This window comes from Hyperolius riggenbachi, chromosome 11 (genome assembly GCF_040937935.1).
Source record: "Hyperolius riggenbachi isolate aHypRig1 chromosome 11, aHypRig1.pri, whole genome shotgun sequence".
NCBI lineage: Eukaryota > Metazoa > Chordata > Amphibia > Anura > Hyperoliidae > Hyperolius > Hyperolius riggenbachi.
Genome location: NC_090656.1, coordinates 88505629 through 88524990, shown reverse-complemented (window position 1 = coordinate 88524990; position 19362 = coordinate 88505629). Strand labels below are relative to the sequence as shown.

Here is a 19362-nt window from a genome sequence, read left to right as displayed (position 1 = left end):
GGGATGGCGACGGGGGAAGCCCTCCAGGAGATCCCGTTCTTTGAACGGGATCTCCTGATCTCCGATGGCGATCGGAGGGGCTGGGGGGATGCCGCTCAGCAGCGGCTATCATGTAGCGAGACCTCGTCTCGCTACATGGAAAAAAAAATATTTTTTTTTAAAAAACGTATTTGCTGCCCCCTGGTGGATTTTGACAAACCGCCAGGAGGGTTAAGGGGCCAGAGCTTTGCAGTCTGAAATAGGTTACGTGTAATTTGAAAATAAAAAGTTATATAGAAGCAAACCCAAATAAATGTTTTTATTTAAATGAAGCTGCCTACGGTGAGCTGGAAGAAGCCCCAGGTAAGTGTAATCTTTTCATTTCAGGCACTGCTTGGGGTCCTTTTAAGCCACAACCCTGCAACACCCCGTCACACCCCTAATCACGCATACCATAAAGATTTCATAAAAAAAATACTTTTTTTATAATTCAAACCACATTGGCCTTTTCTATCCTGGTTAATTTTCCTTCATTTTAAAATTAGTAATATATAAATTTAAAGGATGGGAATATAGTTTAAAGTAAAACATTTTTTTGTAGAGAAATATATACGGTATATTTACATAGAAAGAGGGACAAAGTCCTGAAAGAGGGACAAATGAGGAGAAAAGAGGGACTGAAGGACAGGGCTCCCAAAGAGGGACTGCAGTTGGGAGCTGTGTGCTGAGAATAGAGCATTGGAAACAGAACTGAACTACCCAAAGGAAATATTTCCCCAGGAGGTTCCCAGCATCAGACAGCAGGATAAGCGGAGCGGCACACATGGAGCTGGCAGTGCCGAGCAGCATCCGGCGGTCACGTGACGCGGGGACGAGCCTCCTCCCATCCCCGGCCAGGAGAGCACCGCGCCATCCATCATCCCGGCAAGGCGATCCCCCGCTCCGTCACGGCGGCCGCGCTGTTACCATGGTTACCGCCGGTGGCAGAGGAGGTTCGGGAAGTGACGTCAGGTCCCGCCCCGGTGCGGACGTGCTGCTGCGCCGGGATCACGGCAAGGAAAAGCCAGGGAGCAGGAGGCATGGGACCCCCGAGAGGTGAGAAGGCTGGGGTGGGTGCGGGGATGATGGGGGAACACCCGGCTGGAAGCCCGCCCACCTCCCCCTGGCGATAAGCAGGGCCCCGGCTGGTGTCAGGGAGATTCCGCTGTACAGCTGTGCGTGATGTCACGGTGGCCAGCGCTCGCCATGACGTCACTACTACGCACAGCGCGTGTCACCTGCACTGATCCAGTGACATCACTGTCACACCTGCACTGATGTCATGCCGAGCACCTTCCCAGCATCCGATATCCACTAATGCAAATGACATACAGCACCTGCCCTGGTGTAGCACTGGATATCTGTCCTCCCATCCATCCATTGCTACTGGCTGAATGACTGTAGCTAAAGAAAAAACATGAGCTGATTTACTACTGGGCTACAGTGCTGTGTATCAGTATATGCAATGTGGGAACACATACACGTATTTATAGATCATGGGGAGTAATGGGTGTTTTAGTTGTTTTAATAAGCTATGGAAGAAATAAGCAGTGGTACCAATATTTATTTTATTCCCACACATATACCCTATATACAATATCTCACATCTGTTTTTAATTATATATGTATATACTATGTGTGTGTGTGTGTGCGTGTATATATATATATATATATATATATATATATATATATATATATATTCATGCATTCCTGCTGCAGCATTAATGACGTCCCTGTCTGTGAGAACTGATGCCTGACAGGCAAAGGATGAGGATTTTATCGAAAATGAATCAGTTTTGCTCTTAGGAGCTGCTTTATTAAGTTTAGAGAGCATAAGTGATGCAGCCCTGTCCTGGGCCATATCACAATATAGTGAGATTTGTAGAAATGCTGTGACATGCAGCACCAATCTTGTCTTTAATAAATCTAGGACAGTATTAATTTACTAATGCAAAAGAGCATTGTAGAGGCACGTTTGAAAATGGTACTAACCCTATTGTTATGCTGATCCTTTGCCTTTAATGTCCATGTTTAAAGCCACTTTTGCATTTATTGTGCACAAAAAAAGATTTGTAAAAACACTTTAGTTTTTGCAAAATAAAATAAAACCTGCTGCACCAATTCCTAATCCATCAGAGGACTAGCTGCCTGCCTCCTCCTAGCCAGTCTGAAGTCATGCATTCTGATAGACTGGCAGTTAGCAGGCTCCAGCCCAACATAACAATCTCGCTGTGCATCAGAGATCTAGAGCTTACACGCGGGCCAGTCAGATTGACCTTCTGCGAAGTTTGATTAACCCAGTTCCAAGTTTGCATGCAGTTTGGAACTGAGCTAAACTCAGCAGCGCCTGCATTTGTTTGGCTGAGTTCCATCTGAATGGTGTCTAATATATGCATTCATTAATCATCTGCAATGCCCATGCAACTAAAGAGAAGAGTCTCCGGCTCACAGGGTGTGCGCAGCAAGCTAACAGTCAATGTGGCTCTATGAACTGGTACAGTAGGCATTTATCTTGCAAAATCTATACTTTTTATTAAACTTAAAGAGACACTGAAGCGAAAAAAAAATTATGATATTATGATTTGTATGTGTAGCACAGCTAAGAAATAAAACATTAAGGTCAGATACATCAGTGTAATTGTTTCCAGTACAGGAAGAGTTAAGAAACTCCAGTTGTTATCTCTATGCAAAAAAGCCATTAATCTCTACGACTTTCAAAGTCGTGGAGAGGGCTGTCTTCTGACTTTTATTATCTCAACTGTAAGTGAACAGTTTTCTTTTTATCTGCCAGAGGAGAGGTCATTGGTTCACAGACTGCTCTGAAAGAATCATTTTGAATCCATAGTGTTGTGTAATCTACACATATTAGAGAATGATGCAATGTTAGAAAACACACTATATACCTGAAAATAAAAATATGAGAATATTTTCTTTGTTGCTAATCTTCTAGTAATTATTCATAGTACACAACCAATTCATTATATCATATTTTTTTTTTCGCTTCAGTGTCTCTTTAAGGCCTCTTTTAGTCAGGTGGCTGAACTGCGTGCTTGTCATGTTTCTCCTCTGCCGCCTACTGTGTGCTTGTCATGTGTCCCTTCTGCATGCTTGTCATGTGTCCCCTCTGCCGCCTAGTGCTTGCTTGTCATGTGTCCCCTCTGCCGCCTACGTGCGCTGTTGGGGTGCAGTTAAAATGCAGCCAAATGGCAGTGTTTGTAACACCAGCACTTGACCTATGCTCTTGTTACATGGCAGCACAGATCCGTGACGTGACATGTCAGAGCACAGGTACAGCTGCGTTCAGATGTGACTCTCATGGGGGTGCAGCCTTTACACTACCGGTACCAAGCGCTAACAAGCATGTGGCTGGGCAAAACAGCAGCTTGCAGGCGGGGAATTCACTGCCTTTTCTGCCCGTATCAAATAGACCTTATGCATAACATGTAATACTGTCATGTTAAAGTCACATAAAAACCGCCTGATCTGGGCTTTAGTGCTTTTAAATCACTGACCCACAACCCATTTCAGTTCCTGTCTAATTGAAAGAGGGATATGGAGGCTGATATTATTTACTTTTAAACAATGCACATTGCCTGGCTGTCCTGTTGATCCTCTTTCTCTAATTCTTTTATGCTGGGAATACACGGCTCGGTTTTGAACCATTAAGATGGCTCTATAGATCATTTCTGACGTGCCCATTCTCCCGCCCGATCGTTTTCGGCGCTCGATTCTGGATTGAAGTGAATGGAAAAAGATAAGAAAAACGAGCGGAACATAAGGGAATTGAGCGGCGAAACAATCGTGCGGGAGAATCGAGTGGAAAAATTGACCCATGTATTCCCAGCATAAGTCATATGCTAGGTACACACGATGCGTTTTGTCTGTCGATTTTCCGTCTGATCAATTTCCGATTTCAATTTTCTGATCGATTTCTGATTCGATACTATTATCTTTTCTTATCTATTTCCATTCACTTCTATGAGAACTCGAGAAAAAACAGATCGAAATACGGACATGCCGGAAATAATCTATCGAAACAACAAAATTGTATGGTGTGTACCTAGCAATAGACTCTAAACAAGCAAGCAGATCAGATGTCTATGACAAATCTGATAAGATTAGCTGCATGCTTGTTTCAGGTGTGTGATTTAGACCATGCTAACCAGAAAGATCAGCAGGGCTGCCAATCACCTGATAGGCCCAGTGCACACCAAAAACCTCTAGCAGATCTGCAAGGTTTTTGAAGCAGATTTCAGAGCGATTCTAGGCATGTTTAGAGACATTTTCTAAACATGCCTAGCGTTTTTTGGAGCGTTTTTGTGTAGCAGATTTCAAATATTATTACAGTAAAGCTGTTACTGAACAGCTTCTGTAACAAAAACGCCTGGAAAACCGCTTTGATCTAGCGTTTTTCAGAGCTGTTTTCCACTTTCCTATACTTTAACATTGAGGCAGAAACGCCTCAGAAATCTAAAAAATGCTGCAGTACAGCAGTTTGCGTTTGGGGAAAAAACGACCCGCTCTGGTGTGCACCATCCCATTCACTTTCATTAGCCAAGCGGTTTTCCCCCCTGCAAGCGTTTTAAAAAACGCTTCAGAACCGCTCTGGTGTGCACCAGCCCACATTGTTTAAAAGGAAATGAATATGGCAGCTTCCATATGTGGGCAGAGTTTTCATAATTGGGATGGGCCTTGTCATGCTACTCTGGGATCTCATGTACCCCAATTATTACATCTTCCACACAAAATAATCGTTTAGTACGCATTTTGTTGCTGGTATGATGCAGAAAACCTGCCTGGTGTTTTACTTTCTTATTGCATAACCAAATAAGTGTTTGGCTTCTATTTTCTTTTCTGGAGAGCTGCGGCTGTATTTGACTAGTTTATTTGCATACGTTAATTGTATATATATAACACACTGCATTTCCATAACCCTTGGGAAAAGGGGGAAACCTACAGTAGGCGTCATGTTACTATGGTAGGTACTACTGCATATGTATCCACGTTTGTCTCATCATATTACATGCAGGGATGGTTCATTCTGAGCTGATGCAGAATTATGCAAATCCATGCAGCTTGAAAAATGGAACAATCTCTATAAAGTGTGCTGACCAGTTGTTCTACAGTACAATTCCAAAAATGAACCATGTTTTGTGCTACACCATACTGTTATGTATGTAGGGCTGGATTCACACTGCGCCTTGCACAACGCACATGTTATAACGTGTGTGAACTGCCATGGACTCTGCGGGCATTATACCATCACATTAATACAAAGCCTGCATGCAGCAAGAATAGCGGGATCCATTGCAATGAAGAGATGTAAGCCCATAGAATTGTATGGGCAGTGACTTGCAGAATTATTCTGCAACAGTTGCTAGGTTCAAAGTGTGGTGGCTGACGTTCCCAGTGTGACAGGGGTGGTGTGGAAGAATGGCATGCAGCATTCCAGTGCAATTCAGGTGCATTTTATAGAGGAACTCCATTGAAAATATTGTTATAAAAAGTGCTTAATTTTTACAATATTTATGTATAAATGATTTAGTCAGTGTTTGCCCATTGTAAAATCTTTCCTCTCCCTGATTTACATTCTGACATTTATCACATGGTGACAATTTTTATTGCTGACAGGTGATGTCAGTGGAAAGCGATGCTGCTTGCTTTTTTGGCAGTTGTAAACAGCTGTTATTTCCCACAATGCAACAAGGCTCCCACAGTGTGATGTCAGAACCATGGTCCTGACATCACACTGTGGGAGGGGTTTCACCACAATATCAAACATACAAAGCCCCCTGATGATCCGTTTGTGAAAAGGAAAAGACTTCTCATGGAGAAGGGGGTTTCCGCTACTGATTGGGATGAAGTTCAATTCTTGGGTACGTTTTCTCTTTAAATGCAGTAGTAGTAGCGCTGACACCTGGTGGTGTTACAGGGCGGCGGATGGAAGTAACATGTTGAGTCAGAGCACAGCTGCTGATCTGACTCCATGAAGGGGTGCTTGTCTAGGGCTGGTACTGAGCACTAACAACCGCCCTGCCGGTGCAGAAGAGCAGCGGTCAGGCAGTGAATTCTCCACCTGTCAGCTGCCTGAGTGAAAGATGCCCTACTTTTCCATTCCGTTGCTTTGCAATCCTGTCTTTACAGGGCACGCTACTCCCCAGTTTGAAGCTAGCCTAAAGGCTCCCATACACAGTGAATAGGCATCTAACAACAAGTCTGAGTATTTTGGAGTTGGCAAAATAATGAGAGAGCTGGACAGATGACTGATCCTCTAGCATGCACCTCCATTCCTGGATAACAACTTACATTGACTGGAAGGAGTAATGTATATTCGAGTGCTTACCCTAGGGTTATTTTGTTCTGTGCTGTAACATTTATCACACATGCTGGCATGTTTTAACAATAACAGCAATGAAAATATTCTACTCTGTGTAATATGTGTACTCTGTGTACACATTTACAGTGTTGATTGGTAAGGGGTCGCCCAATGTTACCTCTTCCATGTACTATGAGGGCCAACAGATTTTGAATTCAATGAACAGATTGTGTAGGTAAGCTCTCACACTACATGAAAGTGGTGAAATTGGCCACTCAAATTTGGATATGTGTACATGCACCGTACACACTTTAAATGAAACGTGTGGTGGGTATAACGACAGCCACTGATGAGAGTGCAGCGTGTGTACAGCAACCCATGAACCCTGGCAGTAAGTCGCCAGGTTAATCTCTTCGGCCAAGTGATGGACAAGAGCATTGTTTTCCCCCACTTACCTCTCCCGCCGCATGACGTCACTCCCATACTGCACTGGCTCCTGCTTAGGAACAGAACACTAGCCTGCTGGCTTGCAACTCATTTGTACAGCCTCAGCACTGCAATGTTGCCCAAATATTAGGTGGTAATCCTCACCCAGTGACATGCCCCGTAGTTGTATAAAGGCCCGTACCCACGACGTGATTTTTCTAGCAACCAGTGATTTTTTTGAGCGATGAGCAATTGTCTATGCGATCTCATGACGTGGGTACAGGCAAGCGATTTTACAGACGACATCTGACGATGAGTGGCAATAACAACCGTCATGATGGATTGGATCTTTAAGAACCCCTATGACTCCACTTCCACACACATGAAATCCTGTTTGTGCCCGTCAGAGAATGCTTGTTGTAGAGGGACAACGCCATGATCCATCTTCCTTTGTTGTTAGGTGAGTATTTAGCTTAAGAGGCTGTAGACCAGCGACAGGCAAAGGGTAGTAGCCTGTAGCTGAACAATTGTGGATTGATAGTGACATTCATTGATGCCCAACACACATTCAGTTTTGATTGGCCAATGAGTGGCCAATTTTACCACTCTCATGTAGAATGAGTGGCAAAATATTTTTCCCAAAAATGCAATTGTATAGTGCTTTTCTCCTGTCAGACTCAAAGTGATTGTGAGACAGCCACTAGAGTCTTACCTAAGGACTCCTTACTGAGTAGGATACTGGCTTACTATAGGAAGAGATGAGATTTGAACCCTCGTCTCCTATGTAAGGGGCTGTGCCCATAACCGGTTCTCTATCCAGCCACTATAGAAGTGTTGAAATTGGCCCAAAAAACTGGATGTGTGGATGTGCAGAACTGAATAAGGTAAACTGCAATAGAAAATAGGATAAGTTAATCTAATTAGCAGACAAAATACCTGTTTCAATGGCCAAATATACTTGCCACTGCAGTACAACTTTCTGCTTTTCCTTTCTGGATTCAGCTAGTGGGTGGGACAGTCAAGTGTGACCATGTGACACACAAAATGGAAAAAAAAACATATGCTTGACTACATTCCCCAGAATACCACTATTACAGTAGAAATCGTGTCTACATGAGGTAGTGGCACTTCGTAGTACACAAGAGATAAAGATGAGCATTTATAAGACCTTATAGTAAACCTGAGAGGAAGGATAATGCATGTTTTATACATACCTGGGGCTTCCTCTAGCCCCCTTCATGGTGATCTGTCCCTCGCCGCTGCCTTATTCCTCCACAATCTGCCCCGGTAACTTTGCAGTAAGCGCAAGCACGGACTGGCCACGTGTCCGCCCCTTCACGCTTCTGTTGCCAGGAGAGTTCTGCATGTGTGCAGTATATAAATAATAATAATAATTCTCTTCTATTGCCCATTCACCTGCAGGCCTGGAGAGCTTTCAGTAAAACAGTCTCATGTTGCCATCATACAGGCTGAATGTGTGCTGTGTATTTAATGGTGTCAGGATATTCTTTCACACTCCTCTCTATAAACTGCTTTCATAGACTTATTAAAGCAAGTTAATTATATTGTTTAGTGCAGGTAAATACATAATGGCTGTAGCTTCAAATGAAAGTGAGGCGTTTATGAGGATATTTTCCATATACATAATGATAAAACATTTGAATACTGTAATAAGTTATAACTATTGCAGGTAGTATATTTTACCAGGGAGTTTTATTATCTACCTAGAGTATACCTGGAATCTGCATTCTGTATACCTCTGAGGGCTCGTTTCCACTAGTGCGGCGTGCGTCTCATAGACGCACGCCAGCACTGTGCGGGTGGGCGGGATCGCAGGCGAATCCCATGAGCCGTGCCATGCACGGCTATGGGAATCGCAGGCTCCGGCGTGAATGTTGTAGGGGGTTCCGGCCGAATCACTACTGCAAGCGATTCGGCCGGTGGCGCAGTTATCCCCTATGGCAGAGTTTCCACACGCGATTTGCCTGCGGGGAAACTCTGCGGATTCGCGGCCGTTTCCGCGACAGTGGAAACGGGCCCTGAGACAAATCACATTTGACCAGCTACTGTTAAAAGTAGCCATACATTGAGGTCCGGGTCAATGGATAGAACAATTATAAATCGAGAACAAATTTGTCAAAGCACTGATATTGAGATTTCATCTAAATTATCGATTGAATATGTGATTCTATTGCTCAAAGTTGCAATGAGATTTATGTCAAAGGAATAGGAAGTGATGTCATTATCGCCAGCACAAACAGTAAGGGCCCGTTCACATCTAGGGCGTTTTCGGCCTTTTTTTCAAGTGCAGGCGATTTTCAAGATCGCCCACAAAACTCTTGTGCAATGATTCTCTATGAGAAGATTCATATCCATGCATTTTCGTCCGCTTTGCACTCCGCAAAGCGGTGCCTGTACTATTTTTGGGGCGATTTTGCTCTAATGGAAGGTATAGGAAGAGCGCTAAACGCTCACAAAATCGCTTTGTGCAGCGATTGCATTCGTGTTTTAAAAAATAAATACACTGTATTTATTATTTTTCGGGTCAAAGAGTTAACTTCCTGGCTGACGTCAGGAAGTGACAAAAAGGAATTGCTCTGCAAAAGGGCTTCAAAAAGCGCTTTGCCCAAAATCGTGGCACGAAGTGGAGCCCCAGGAGGGGAAAAAATTTGCTCAAAAAATCGAAAATTGCTGCCATCAGCAATTTTGATTTTAGATGTGAACAGAGCCTAAGGCCTCTTTCACAGTGGGACTTTGCGTTTTGATGCAACGTTAAAGTCGCAACGCAAACTAACAACGCAACATCCCAAAAATGTTGAAACGCAACTCTATGTCCTGTTATGGTCGCATACAGCAGGCATACAGGCAATGAAAAGTATGCTTCCAGGTCATTACTGAGCATGTGCAAACAGTCCAACGCAGCTAATAACGTGTATAACGCACAGCAAGCAGCACTATCTAATAATGCTACACGTTACATACAAACGCAACATGTGCACTGTGAATGTTGCACAGACTTTAGTATTGTTGTGCGTTAGTACACGTTAAAACTTCTTCTAACGTACAACTTTAACGTCGCACTGTGAAAGAGGCCTTAATCTAACTGATCGAAAGCTGCTGAAATTACTCAATTGACTGAAATTTTCTATCTTTGATCTCTGACATAATTTCCTCCCTCACTCTTTTTTTCCCCTCTTGTTAATTGTGTATTTATTACCTACCCTCCTCCTAGAGTCTTCAGACACTCCCACTGAGGTCTATACTAGGAAGTGCACTTATGTCATTAGAAGGAGGGGGAAATAAAGGAAAGAGGAGGAATATATTATAGATAAAAACACCCCCCAGCATGCAACTGTTTGGCAATGGCAGTAAGGGCCCTTTTCCACTAGCAGTCGCTAGCGTTCACGCTGAACGCTAGCGATTGCTGAATCGCAATTCCGCCGATTTCCCAACGTTTGCGGCCGCGATTTTACTATGCTATGCACTGCATAGCAAAATCGCTGCAAATATCGCTCCGCCGCGCGTTCGCGTTCCCGTCAAAAACGAATCGCGGTAGTGGAAATGACCTACCGCGATTCCTATGTTGAAAAGCAAACCGTAGCGTTTGTAAAATCGCTAGCGGTTTGCGACTTTACGATTCGGCCAGCGCTGGTGGAAAAGGGCCCTTAAAGGGCCAGTGCTCTTAAGGTTTGTGATAACTCCAAACCATAACAGCAGAAAACGTTTTTAAAGTTTTGGATGCAGGACTAGCATCTTTATCATTTAATACACTCAGACCAGTTGCTGTAGGAAATTTGATTTTGATGGTGACAATCCCACTTTAAACAATACCAGTTGCCTGGCAGCCCCGCTGATCTATTTAGCTGCAGTAGTGTGTGAATAACACTAGAAACAAGCATGTGGCTAATCTTGTCAGATCTGACTATAATGTCAGACAGGCCTGATCTGCATTTGCTTTGTCAGGGTCTATGGCTAAAACCATTAAGCACAATCTACACAATACTATTCTATTTACGATTCGATTACGATTCGATTAAATCTGACATGTCCGATCGGGATTCGATTAAATTCAGTTCGATTTGCAATTGCAAACAATGGTAAATCGAATTGCATCGAATCCCGATGGGACATGTCGGATTTAATCGAATTGTCAATAGAATCGTAATCGAATCGTACAAAGAATTGTATTTTGTAGATTGGGCATTAGAGGCAGAGAATCAACAGGGTAGCCAGGCAACTGGTATTGCTTAAAAGAAAATAAATATGGCAGCCATTGTCAGGCATTTTTTGCCTTCCTGCAAGCAAAAAAATGGGTGTCAAGTTTTTTCTTTTAAAAGAAGCATCAGGCAATCTATGCCCAGATACCCCAGATCTACTTACCCTGGGCATCCACCAGCCCCTTGCAGCCGACAAGTCCCTCGTCACAGCTTCGCTCCCAGCCGCCGGCCCGGGGTCCTCACCGGTGCAGAGGCTGATCTAGCGAGGTCGTCCTCTACTGCGCCTGCATGAGCTGCGCCTGCATGAGCTGCTGTGTTCTGCCTCTGCAATGGTGCGGACCCCGGCCTGGCGTCTGGGAGCAGAGCTGCGATGAGGGACATAGTTGCAAGAGGCTGGCGGAAGCCCCGGGTAAGTAGATCTGGGGGTAGCCTGACGCTACCTATAAAAAAATAAAATAAAAAATACTGACACCAATTTTTTTTTTTTTTTTTTTTTTTTTTTGCTTGCAGGAAGCCTGAGACACGCACAGTGTCTGCCAGTGCAGATGCAACCTAGGCATCACCTTTAGATTGTGAGCTCCTAAGGGCAAGGCTCTCTATCCTTTTTCGTGTTACTTTTGTCACTGTCATTACCAATTCTGTATTTTGTATTGATTCTGTATTTTGTCACCAATTATGTATTGTGTATACTAGTGTATTATTATGATTATTGATTTATAAAGCGTCAACATTTTCCGTGGCACTGTACAAAGTAAGAAACAAACATGGGGTACATAATAATACAGACAATGGTGTAGACCAATATACAAGATACATAATTAGTGACAAAATACAAAGTATGATACAAAATATAGAATTGGTAACGACAGTGATAAAAGTAACATGATGAATAAAATGTATAATGATTTCCAAGACACAAAAGGGGGAGAGAGCCCTGCCCTTGCAAGCTTACTCCATTTGTCTATATTATTATGTACCCCACGTTAGTTTCTTACTTTGTACAATGCCACAGAATATGTTGGCACTTTATAAATCAATCATAATACTAATCCCATTTAGAATATTACCTTGCCTTGTATAAATCTGAACTGTAGAGAGAGGGTTTTTGTTGTTGTTGTTAACAAGGAGTAGAACTCCAGTGAAAATAATATGATGAAGTTCAATTCTTTGTTACGGTTTCTCTTCAACTTTAGGGCCAAGTACATATACAGTATATAGAAAAAGTTTTCAGTAGAAGCCCACGGTGATGTTGGAGCAAGTTTGTATGGGTGGTTGTTCACTGATATGAACTAACTCTGCTGCCATGCATATCTATAGGTTAACTTTTTTAAGTGAAAGTGAAAGGGAGCTGATTATGATCTGTGGATGGTTTATCATATATATATATATATATATATATATATATATATATATATATATATATATATATATATATATATATATATATGCTATATAAATACTAAATAATAATAATAATGTACGTTATCTTTGTCTTCATAGTGACTTTTGTACATTGTCTTGTATTTATATGCTCAATCAGGCCTTTTGATGGGCTTTGTGGTTTACTGCCATCTCTTTATGTATCTTCTGTCTCCTTTAATAAATGCTCTTTGAAACTAAGAGGGGGGAAAAATGGAGCATTTTGTTCCCCCTGATTATTTCACATGTCACTGTATCTAAAACGTTGACACACTGGAGCGTTCTTGGCCAAGGGCGATCAGGGCTTTTTTTTGCAAAGAATCTAACGTGTATACAGTGATCTCGATTACATTGTTCTCCTTACCCCTTTCACTGGAAGCCGCTTAAAGAGGAACTGTCGTGAAAACCTTAAAATTTAAAGCACATACAAATAAGAAGTGCATTTCTTCCAGAGTAAAATGAGCCTTAAACCACTTTTCTCCTATGTTGCTGGTATTTACAGTAAGTAGTAGAAATCTGACATTACCGACAGGTTTTGGGCTAGTCCATCTCTCCGTAGGGGATTCTCAGCATGGCCTTTATTCTTTATAAAGACATTCCTTGTAAGCCTGCCTGCTCACTGTACACTTTATTGGCAGTTGGACGGAGCAACTGCCATTCACTAAGTGGTTTTAAAAATAAAGAAAACTATGAGAACCCCCCTTGAGAAGATGGGCTAGTCCAAAATCTGTCGGTAATGTCAGATTTCTTCTACTTACTGTAAGTGACAGCAACATAGGAGAAAAGTAATTTATGGCTCATTTTACTCTGGAAGAAACGTACTTCTTATTTGTATATGTTTACATGTATTTAAAATTTTAAGATTTTCGCAACAGAGGTCCTTTGTTTGTGTGCTGCATCACCATCCCTCCTTACATAGCAAAAGAGCAGCACTTGGCCCCAAGCTTTTACCCGAAGGATCTACTTTCATTCCCTGCGGGGGATTGATGTGGAGAGTTCCAATCTACTAAATAAAATCTCTTGTGCTGCAATTCTAGGCTTACCGCATTCCGTGTGAGAAACTTAAAGTGGATCCAAGATAAACTTTTACTCATTGCATAATTGTGTTCCTTTCAGGGCTGTGGAGTCGGTACAAAAATCCACTGACTCCGACTCCTCAATTTAGGATTCCACCGAATCCGACTCCTCTAATTTGCATATTACAATCTTGTTGATTTAAAGTATGTAACATGAAATTCGTCTCTTAACTGCCAACACTTAGGAATTTTAAAAGACAACTGAAGTGAGAAGAATATGGAGACTGCCATATTTATTCCCTTTAGTCATAGATTAAAACTAGTCCTTGGTAAGAGTACTTGTAAAAGGTACAGACCGGAACAAAGAACATCTATCAGGCCCTAGGCAATGCAACTGTGGGTACGGCTCGTTTTACAATATTCAACCTGTCCGATACCCCGCAGGATCGATTCTGCGCTCGATACCGACGGAGAGAACAATGGGAGCAAAAAAAACGCTGATTAGCAGCGCCCGCGGGGACGAGTCGGAATCGATCCGTGTGCTCGCGCATTCTCGAGCCGTGTATGCCCAGCATAAGAGTGATGTGCAGGTACTCTGCAGGGGAATAAGGAGATTCTTCCTCTATTACACATTCTTCATGCACAATCTGAACCAGGTTTATAGGTGATAGACAACACCTCTGTGTTCAATGTGCACAACATCCTCAGTGGATTCCCTGCAGCTCTGTGGGGAGTGCATATGTAAAGCATAGTACTACTGTGTAACAAAGTAAACCTGAGACAGATGAAATTAAAGTTTTATACATACCTGGGGCTTCCTCCAGCCCCCTTCAGGCTAATCAGTCCCTCGCTGTCCTCCTCCACCACCTGGATCTTCTGCTATGAGTCCAGGTACTTGAGCCAGTCTGGCGCAGTGCACATGCACACACTCCGCCGCTGGGAGCGTATTACACCTGTGCAGCACTATTGCGCAGGTGCAGAACGCTCCTGGCTGTGGAAGCGGCATGCTTTATTGAAGCAGCAAAAGTAACTAATTTTGATTGGTTTATTTCATTTTTCTGGAGCACAGCTATTACTGTATGTATAAATTATTTATGATTATTATCTGAGAAATAGAACATTTTATCATATTTTCTATTTTAATTACAGTTTGAGTTCATTAGGAGTCGGAGTCGGTGTATTTTTTCCCGACTCCGACTCCAGGCACCCAAAATTACTCTGACTCCACGACTCCAACTCCACAGCCCTGGTTCCTTTCATACAGGGAGTGCAGAATTATTAGGCAAATGAGTATTTTGACCACATCATCCTCTTTATGCATGTTGTCTTACTCCAAGCTGTATAGGCTCGAAAGCCTACTACCAATTAAGCATATTAGGTGATGTGCATCTCTGTAATAAGGGGTGTGGTCTAATGACATCAACACCCTATATCAGGTGTGCATAATTATTAGGCAACTTCCTTTCCTTTGGCAAAATGGGTCAAAAGAAGGACTTGACAGGCTCGGAAAAGTCAAAAATAGTGAGATATCTTGCAGAGGGATGCAGCACTCTTAAAATTGCAAAGCTTCTGAAGCGTGATCATCGAACAATCAAGCGTTTCATTCAAAATAGTCAACAGGGTCGCAAGAAGCGTGTGGAAAAACCAAGGCGCAAAATAACTGCCCATGAACTGAGAAAAGTCAAGCGTGCAGCTGCCAAGATGCCACTTGCCACCAGTTTGGCCATATTTCACAGCTGCAACATCACTGGAGTGCCCAAAAGCACAAGGTGTGCAATACTCAGAGACATGGCCAAGGTAAGAAAGGCTGAAAGACGACCACCACTGAACAAGACGCACAAGCTGAAACGTCAAGACTGGGCCAAGAAATATCTCAAGACTGATTTTTCTAAGGTATTATGGACTGATGAAATAAGAGTGAGTCTTGATGGGCCAGATGGATGGGCCCGTGGCTGGATTGGTAAAGGGCAGAGAGCTCCAGTCCGACTCAGACGCCAGCAAGGTGGAGGTGGAGTACTGGTTTGGGCTGGTATCATCAAAGATGAGCTTGTGGGGCCTTTTTGGGGTTGAGGATGGAGTCAAGCTCAACTCCCAGTCCTACTGCCAGTTTCTGGAAGACCCCTTCTTCAAGCAGTGGTACAGGAAGAAGTCTGCATCCTTCAAGAAAAACATGATTTTCATGCAGGACAATGCTCCATCACACGCGTCCAAGTACTCCACAGTGTGGCTGGCAAGAAAGGGTATAAAAGAAGAAAAACTAATGACATGGCCTCCTTGTTCACCTGATCTGAACCCCATTGAAAACCTGTGGTCCATCATAAAATGTGAGATTTACAAGGAGGGAAAACAGTACACCTCTCTGAACAGTGTCTGGAAGGCTGTGGTTGCTGCTGCACGCAATGTTGATGGTGAACAGATCAAAACACTGACAGAATCCATGGATGGCAGGCTTTTGAGTGTCCTTGCAAAGAAAGGTGGCTATATTGGTCACTGATTTGTTTTGTTTTTGAATGTCAGAAATGTATATTTGTGAATGTTGAGATGTTATATTGGTTTCACTGGTAAAAATAAATAATTGAAATGGGTATATATTTGTTTTTTGTTAAGTTGCCTAATAATTATGCACAGGAATAGTCACCTGCACACACAGATATCCCCCTAAAATAGCTAAAACTAAAAACTACTTTCAAAAATATTCAGCTTTGATATTGAGTTTTTTGGGTTCATTGAGAACATGGTTGTTGTTCAATAATAAAATGATTCCTCAAAAATACAACTTGCTTAATAATTCTGCACTCCCTGTATAGTTTATAGGGCATTCCTCAAGCCAAATCCTTTTTTTTTTTTTTTTTTTTTTTTAATAATCTAATTTGCTATAAACTAAACCAGCCTCGCCCACATCGTCTTCAGAGAGCCTTGGCACTGTAACAAGAGCTTATGGGAGCTCAGTCTGGGCAGGAGGAGGAGGAGGTTACTAGCCAGAGATATCGGGGGCATAGGGGAGGAGGGAGGGGGAAAGGGAGTGAATTTGTCACAGGCTGAGAGCTGGAGATGCTATCAGCTTTCCTGTGTGTTATGTGACAAATAGAACATGGCCTCTCTCATTGTATCACAGGAATAAATAATCATAAACTGTTGAAGCTTTTTGCAGCTATATTTGCTGCGTAAACTATTTTAAACTTTAGACAAGATATATAGACAAGTTACTTGTAAGTTAGTTTTTCATCTCGGATCTGCTTTAAGGTTCACCTTCATGTTGGTTGCAGAAGTGGCAGTCATGTGACAGTTGCAGGCACTTTCTCATAGTTGTGCAAAAGCTGTGCTGTATCAAAGGAAATAAGCACCCCTATTAACTTTTTCAGAATCATAAAAGTGATGAGGAGCCCCTCTGTATTGCTATCATGCGTCACACTGTAATATTAACAAGCTGACACATCAATGCATTCCAGCGGTTCTGGAGGTGTGTTTAGCTATCAGGGATAACAAAGGGATTATTTGCATATTCAGCAGTGATGCATTATGGGACACCTCAGAGCTCACTCCAACCTGAATAATCACAAATACCTTGTTTTAAGAAGGCAAATTTCTGTTTTACATTGTATTTTAGTAAGGAAGCTTTCTCATCCCTTTCAGCCCCTTACACACTCCTCGGAGTTCTGCTTCCCCATAAGCTTGCTGGGTAATCTGTAACACGGATTTGATGGCCCATTCACACGTGAGCGTTTTGCCGGCGATTTCTGCAAAACGCTAACGCTTTTCAAAGCGCATGGGTAATAAAAGTCTATGGGCCCGTTCTCATTTGGGCGACTTGCTCTAATCGCTGCAAATCGCCCAAAAAAGCTAAATGCAAACGCGGAGCCTGCACCATTTTCAGGCGATTTCCCGGCGATCGCGTTTCAGTGCTATAGAAGCGCAAAACGCGATCGCTAAAAAATCACCAGGTGTGAATGGTGATTTTTTTTTTGGGCGTTAAACAAAAAATGCCAGTGCAAAACGCTAGCAAAATCGCTAGCGTTTTGCGATCAGCAAGTGTGAATGAGGGATGAGGAAAGTCATGGGACCACCACTTCAGAAAAGTTTTGTTATTTGAAGGCTTTTTTCATATTCAGTGACAACAGTAAAAAGAGAGGGAATCCTCATCTTATGTTTACTGCCGTGGCCAGAGTTCTGTTTACCACGTAATTGGCTTCTGCAGCATTGCAAGCTGTATATCTTACAATTTATTTACTGTAACGCTATTAGATTAGTGAGGAGTTGACTGGCATATGGTTTTTATCATAACACAGAGCATATTTAGCAGCTGTAACAAATGAAGTTCTTGTATCAATTTTGCTTACAGGGAAGTTTTCAACTATACAACACATCTTAGCGTTTGCCGAATAATAAAGGGTGTGTTCAGGAGAATCCGTTCCTTCTGTCTGAGAGGGTTCTCTGTGCGGACAGTGTTTTGTTGTTACGTGATTGTTTGTAGTAGTGCTGGGCAGGTTCTGCCTGTGTTTTTGTAGGTCTTTATTGTTGTCGGATTGATTTGAGAAGACCAGTCGACGTTTTATTTCGCAGACGTCCTCTTTGTGAGAGGCTGAGTGCTTGTCGTGGGCATGAGGTGACAGACTGTTTTCTTCAGCGTTACAGGATCCTGCAGTACCACATTCCTTTCAGTTGCCAAGCATACTTGTCAGAGCATGAGTGGTTGAAAGGAAACAGTGCCCAGTGTTCCAAAATATCACACTTCTCCTTGGCATCCAGACCTCTGCTCCTAGGTCTAGAATCAAAGTAATCCTGTCACGTTAAAAATATGGAGTCTGCCATTGATTACAATTTTTCCAAAAATGATAGATGCCTGTTCTGCCATGTTGACCAGCCCTGCTCTGTTTTACAGCCCTCAGCATTAAGGCTAGAGTCACGCTTATTAGAATCACATTTAGCCACAGAGCAGAAAACACATGCAAAAATGCATATAAGGTTAGTCTGCGGGACGCACAAAAGAGTGTGTGTTTTTTTTATGCATTTTGAAGTGCTGAAAAAAACCCGCTTAATTCCTAATGTGTGCTGCATGCAAATCGCATGCTTTTCTCACTTAATGCATTCCTATGGGAAAGATAAAATTAGTTGAAAATAATTTTTCCACTTGCTCAATTGCCCTAAAATGATACTTTTCTGCATGGACAAGTGTGACCCCAGCCTAAAGGTGGCCACACACGACACAATAAAATGATCCAATTTTACGGCAATTAGATGAAAACAATTAGTTGTCCTGAAAAATTGAAAGGTTTTTTTTTTCTCTTAAAGTATTAATTAAAACTACACCGCACACTGTCCACATATGCTTAGTGAGTTCGCAGAGCTAGAGATTCCTGAGGTAAAGTTCCGTAAATGTAGTAGTCCAACTACACAGCCTGTAGCCAGCCCCCAGCTCTGTGGCCATGGCAAAATCACACGAGATTTCCTCTCTCCTCAAAGAGCAATCTCGCACAATTACGGATTCTCACATACAGGATATTTCTCATGTTCCTCTGGAAAGCGCTTCAATGATTTGTTTGGCGTCCACCCAACCATACCATCTTCAAACCTAACCCAGATACCTAATACTAACCCCTCCCCAAGTACCTAAAATGAACCCTCCCACCTAACGCCTAGAGCGAACCACCTAACCCCACTGTGAGCCCAAGCGAAAGGCTGCCAAAAGAAATTTCAGTGGGAGATTGGGCTGGTGATGGTTGGGGGGGGGGGGGGGGGGGTTAAAAATAGATAAACATGGAAGCTGGACAATATTGGCATGCTTTTAAGTGCTCACATGCATCAGCGAAGGCAGCAAGTCACAAGTGTTGATATCGTGCTTTAATTTGCCCTATTTGCCTCGGTTCAAGTGGATAACCTGTAAAGCTAGATAATAGCTGAGGAGGCTGATAAGACCACCTCTGCCGAGGATGCAGTGTGTGTACAGTGGCTC

The 19362-nt window shown here is 42.7% G+C and overlaps 1 protein-coding gene across 2 annotated transcripts in view; it reads left to right on the top strand.

Annotated features, from left to right (window-relative positions):
- Positions 1-881: 881 nt before the first annotated feature.
- The window catches only part of DAGLA (diacylglycerol lipase alpha), a 153824-nt gene continuing 135343 nt past the window's right edge, over positions 882-19362 (top strand). For both annotated transcript variants that reach the window (XR_011024755.1, XM_068260428.1), the window contains exon 1: positions 882-1074. The gene's annotated coding sequence lies outside the window, so the exon portion shown is untranslated. The remainder of the gene's footprint in view (positions 1075-19362) is intronic.